The 6271-nt window shown below is 40.3% G+C and overlaps 1 pseudogene; it reads left to right on the top strand.

The window, feature by feature from the left end:
* The first annotated feature begins 790 nt into the window (after positions 1–790).
* Positions 791–4657, top strand: LOC121490562 (annotated as a pseudogene).
* Positions 4658–6271: the final 1614 nt, after the last annotated feature.

The following is a 6271-nucleotide window of genomic DNA, read 5'->3' on the forward strand; positions in this document are numbered from 1 at the left end:
TTGTTTTGGCTGAGACTTGCTTTGCATACTGGAACGGATACTGGCTGGATTCTGAGCAGAAGCTAGAGCTAGAAGCTTATGAGGTAAAAAAAAAAAAAAAAAAAGAAGAAGAAGAAGAAGAAGAAGAAGCTTATGAGGTATGGATGCCATAAATATAGGGACTTCTGGTCATTCACATGCAGATGGTTCTGTGGCCACATGTGCCCCTCCTGGGGCCTGACCCCAAAACAGCAAGACAGACTTACATGCTGAAGCACTGCAAATGGAAGATTAGAACAGAATAGAGGGGATAAGTATGGTCATGTGTGTATGTAGAAGAGCAGAAAAGTTATTTGCCAACAATATTCTAAATTTGCAGATACCTAATGATATAGCTGCAAAGTATATAGGGCAGAAATGGACAGATTTATAAGAGCAAAATGACAAATCTTACGTCATCATAAGAAGAATGGTTTCTGTACTTTTGTATTGAGAGGTAACATACGCAGTGAATTAAACATCTTAAATGCATAGTTGAATTTTGACAAATGCATACACTCATGAGATCATACCACTACTAAGATATAGAACATTTGCAGAGAAAGACAAATACCATATGATTTCCCTCATTTGTGGAATTTAAGAAACAAGACAGATAAACATATGGGAAAGAAAAAAAAGAGAGACAGAGGGAAGCAAACCATAAGAGACTCTTAACTATAGAGAACAAACTGAGGGTTGATGGAAGGAGATGGGTGGAGGATGGACTAAATAGGTGATGGGGATTAAGGAGGGCCCTTGTTATGATGAGCACTGAGTGTTATATGTAACTGATGAATCACTAAATTCTGTTCCTGAAACCAATATTACACTATGTGTTAACTAGAATTTAAATAAAAATTTGAAATAGCAAAGAAAGATACAGGACATTTCCATTATTCCAGCAAGATCTCTTGTGCCCTTCCGAGCCAATCCCCCATTCCATCCCTTTGACTGTTCTAGAACTTCACATAAATGGAATCATGTAGTATGTACTCCTTTTGCTTTCAGGTTTTTTGCTCAGAATATTAGTTTCTTTTGGTTTTTATTCTTAATTCATCCATGTTGTGTATATGAGCAGTCTGTTCATTTTAAAGTGCTGAATAGTATTCTTTGCTGAAAGATAATAGCTTTCCAATACTGGAAGAATTTTCTTCATTTTTAATTTTTTGTATGTGTGTGTGTTCTTTATAATGTAAGAGTTACAGACAAGGGATACTCTTAAATTTAATCTGCACTATTAACATTGTCTTTTTTCACTTTTTTCTTAAAGATTTTTATTTTTAATCTCTACTCCCCACTGTGGGGCTTGAACCCACAGCCCAAGATAAAGAGTTGCACACTCTACCAACTGAGCCAGCCAGGCACCCCACTTTTTTACTTTTCAAAGTTTATCCATATACCTGTTGATGGTTACTTGGGTTGTTTCCTTTTTCTTCTTTTTTCTTTTTTCTGTCAGTTTGAGTCAAGAAGCAGACACTAAGGAGTTGGAAGTGCAAGAGATTTACTGGGGGAAATTCCTGTGAAAGATAAAGGGAAGAGTAGGAAGTCTCCAGGCCAAGATATAGTCTAACACCTTAGAAAAGAGAGGGAAAGTAGAATAATTGTGTTGGAGGAGGTTGAAACTGCAATGTAACTCTGAGAAAGCCTCAGCCAGGTAAAAAAAAAAAAAAGAGCTCTGGCACTTGGAGTAAAGAAGTGATGTTAGAACAACATAACCCTGGGATTCTTCTATAGAACAACTGCAAAAAAAGATCATTGCTTCAAAAACAAACAGAAGCTACTGAAATAGCTGAAATGTACAGAATGCCTAGAAAAATTGGCAGATATGAGCAAAGCAAATCTGGAGGTTACAAAGCCTTGGATAACAAAACAAGTAACAGAAATTCTTGGGTTTGAAGAGGATGTTGTGACTGAGTTTAGTCAACCAATTAGAAGTGAAGGACTGAACCAAAATAGAAGTTACTCCTTGAATTTAAGTAAATAGTACCATCACCTTATTAGGTTACAGCAGAGTAAGCGTCCCATTGTGCCTCTGACCCAACTCTTTTGGGTATATTTGGAGACTCCAGACTCCAATATTATGAGAATCAACCTGACTGGGTTTTTGAATGGAAAAAAAAAGAGCTGGAAAGTTAGTTTATGGGAGAACTTTGGCTCCTCCTATGAGACATCACTGGAATACTTTCTGCTTTCCCAGATCTAAAGAAGAAATAAAGCAGAGGCAGAATGAAAAGAAAACTTGGCATTTATGAAAAAGCAAGGTGAAAACAAAGATAAAGAGCAGAAAGAAAGAAAAAGCAGCAGAGAGAGAGAAAGGAGAGAGTCTTCCTGAAACCCAAGAAGACTCCAATTGGTCTCTCTTTTCCTGCCCAGTCAGGAGAGAGAGAAAGCACAGTTATGTTCAATTTCCCCATCAGAACCATGAGCCAGAGTCCTTCCCCAGCTCCAGAAAAAGAAAAACCAGCATTCCCAGAATCTTCAAGAAAACTAAAAAGAACCTTCAGTACAAGTCGCCACTTCAGTGACATCCTGAAAATTCCCCAACCTGAACCTGTACCAGAGCCTGGTATGAACCTTTTCGGGGGGAAAAAAAAGAAAAAGAGTTTTGACCAAGACACTATTCTCCTCATGCTTGCCCTGGTTGGCTCACCTAGCAGCAAGCCATGCCTAGGGAGGTGGCTATCTCCTTGAACTCCATCAAGGCTTAGAAGAGAGACAGAAAAAAGTGCTCATCAGCATCCTTGTCTAGAAATAGCTCATTGTCTGCTTTGTCTGGTTGCCAATCACAAAAAACATCTGGCTCCCTCAAAAAAACTTGTAGGTTATGTCCTTCACATGCCCTCTGAGGAGAAGGCACCAACATCTCCAGCAACAACACCAAAAATTCATTTCCTAACCTCCCAGCAGCCAAGCTGTACCGACAAGCTCATGTTTCTGTATCTCTAAAGGAGACCTTCAGGTAAAGGGACACAATATAAAGGTAATGAGAAAAGAGCCCCTCTCGCCAGCCCCAAAACCTGGAAAAGAGTTCTCTGAATCCAAAGAACATAAAGGTGGCAAAATGGTTGCCACAGATTCTGTGCAGCAGAGACACCAAACCAGATGCCAAAACCAGCAGTCTTCATCTGACTCTGGATCCTCCTTTTAGATGATGATGAGCGACTCATGGGGTCCCATTTGAAAAATGGTGTGGATTCTCAGGCCTCTTTCTCACCACGAAAGCCAAAGGGCCAGGAAGAGGATTCCCTTGTGGTAGGTGGATTCCCTCCTCATCACCAGTAGAGGACGCCGTTTTCCTCCTCACTCCTCTTCAAGACGCTGGTCTTCCAAGGTCTTCCATGATGCTACCAAGGGAAGAGCCCCCTTCTCCTACCCCACATCAGTGCTCAATATTCTCAAGACAGTCTCCAAAACAGATGAGATGTGTGTTTCTTTTCCACCTCCTAAACAAGGGCATCACCATCTCCACCCAAAGCACAGGGTCTTTCATTCTTCACCCCCCAAAGAAGTCGGCAACAGACTTCACCTGCATTGCTATCAAAGCATGGGAAAGAGTCTTCCCTGAGCCTATCTACCTAGAAAGAGCATTTGATCTCCCAGTGGCCTCCGGCTCCACAGACCTCAGAGTCTCCTGAGCCAGTAGCTAAAACCCCCAAGCACCTCCATCCCCTGTCCAGTCTCAGTCACCCTCTATAAACAGATTACCCGTGTCACTGATCAAAAAGACTGAAAGCCTGCCACCAAACCCATTACTGCAAGGAATCCCAAAGAAGGACGTAGAAAGAGAAAGATGAAAGAAAGAAGGAAAGAAAGAAAAAGAGAAAGAAAGAAAGAAAGAGAAAGAAAGAAAGAAAGAAGTAAGAAAGAAAGAAGAAAGAAAGAGACAAAAGTATAAAAGAAGCAAAACAGGCCCCCCCAAAAAAGAAACATAAGAAGGAAGAGGCTGTGGCTGCAGCTGCTACAGCTGTTTTTAACCCCTGCCACAGCTGCTGTTCCTATAGCCATATCAGCACAAGAAGAACCAGGGCTGAGCCAGAGACTAAGAAGGAGATGGGAAGCTGAGGATAACCTTCATGACTTAAAAAGCACCTGTGGGGGGCTGAGATCAATATGAAGGCTCACATGTCCCAGTCATGGATGGAAATGTCTTGTTATTATGTAAAGTTTATTTGGTCTGTATGCAATTTGATATTGAAATTGCAAAAATGTGTTTTAACTTTAGACTATAACATTTGTTGTAATAAATGCTAAATTGATGTTCCAAGGTATTAATACAGGGGCAAAGGGCCATGAATTTACACTAAAAACAGGGGATGAACTTCTGATACATGCTACAAGGTTGATGAACCATGAAAACCTTATGCTGAGTGAAAGAAATGGCCACACACAGTCTGATTCCACTTATATGAAATGTCCAGGATAGGCAAGTCCACAGAGACAGAAAGGTTAGTGGTTTCCCGGGACTGGGGAGAGGGGAAATAGGGAGTGACTACTAGAGGGAATGGGGCTTTTGTTTGGGGTGATGAAAATGTGCTGGGGGATCCCTGGGTGGCTCAGCGGTTTAGCATGTGCCTTCGGCCCAGGGTGTGATCCTGGAGTCCCGGGATCGAGTCCCACATTGGGCTTCCTGCGTGGAGCCTGCTTCTCCCTCTTCCTGTGTCTCTGTACCCCTCTGTCTCTCATGAATTAAAAAAAAAAAAAAATTCAAAGGAAAGTAGAAATAATAAGCATGTAAAACTAAAGCAATGTAAGGCAAATGTGCAATAGAGAAAATCAACAGAGCCAAAATTAATTCTTTGAAAAGACTAATATAAGCAGAAAAGTCATAAAATAATCTCAAATAAATACCAAAAAAAATCCGGCAGCCCAGGTGGCTCAGCAGTTTAGCGCCACCTTCAGCCCAGGGTGTGATCCTGGAGACCCGGGATCCTGTCCCACATCAGACTCCCTGCATGGAGCCTGCTTCTCCCTCTGCCTGTGTCTGTGCCTCTCTCTCTCGTGTCTCTAATGAATAAGTAAAATCTTTAAAAAAAAAAGATACCAAAAAATTTGACATCCATACATGTTTAAAACAAATCTCTTAAACTAGGAACAAAAGGAAAATTCCTTAACTCGATAAAGGACATCTAGCAAACAAACAAAAAATAACAATCATACTTATTGGTGAAAAGATGGGTGAAACCAAGATGCCCACTGTATTAATTATCTATGTAATGTTATGTAAAATACTTCCCTAAAACAATAAAACATTATTACCTCATCTAGTTTCTAAGGGTCAGAAATTTGGGATAGCTTAGCTGAATGGTTCAAGCTCAGGATTTCTTAAAGGGTAAGTCAAGTTGTTGGTTAGGGACACAGTCATTTCAAGGCTCAACTGAGAGATTGGAGAATCTGCTTCCAAGCTCACTCATGTGATTGTTGACAGGCCTTATTTCCTTGCTGGCTGTCGGCTGAAGGCCTGTCTCCATAAAGCTTCTCCATTTCATAGCAGCTTGTTCCTCTCAAGATCAAATAATTCAGGAGAGAGCAAAAACCAAAGAGTGTCCAAGACAGAAGCTACGGTGTTTTATGATCTAATCCTGGGAGTGATTATCCCTTCTGTTCCATGCCTGGTAATCACATGCTATCATCCAACCCTGGTGCAAAGAGGGAAAGGATGGGGGTTACACAAGATTGTGAATACCAGAAGGCAGAAATTATTAGTTGCTATCTGGCGACCACACCCACTGTGATCATTTCTATTCTGCATTTGTACTCTAGGTCCTAGCCAGCGAGAAAGGATAGAAAAAGAAATGAAAGGTATATGGATTGGAAAGGGAGGGTGAAAAACTCTCAATACTTACAAATGACTTAATTGTGTAGAAGATCTCTCAAAAAGAGAGGTAAGTTATTAGAGTGATATAAATTAACAAGGTTGGTGTATACAAAATCAATTTACAAAATCAATTCCATTTCTTTCTGTGCTTTATTTTGGATAGTTTCTGAGGTCATTCCCTCAAGTTTACTCCTTTTCTCCAGCAATATCTAAATTGCTATTAATCCTATCCAGAGTATTGAATTTTTCATTTGTAAACATTTCATTTCAATCTATCTTATATCCTTCATTTTCTCATCATGATCATATTTTCTTTTACATGCTTGAGTGTACATGGAAAATTTATAAAAGCTGTTTTCAGGGGGCACCTGAGTGGCCCAGTTAGTTAAATGCCTGCCTTCAGCTGAGATCATGATTTCAGGGTTCTAGGATTGA

This window comes from Vulpes lagopus, chromosome 5, assembly GCF_018345385.1.
Source record: "Vulpes lagopus strain Blue_001 chromosome 5, ASM1834538v1, whole genome shotgun sequence".
Taxonomy (NCBI): Eukaryota; Metazoa; Chordata; class Mammalia; order Carnivora; family Canidae; genus Vulpes; species Vulpes lagopus.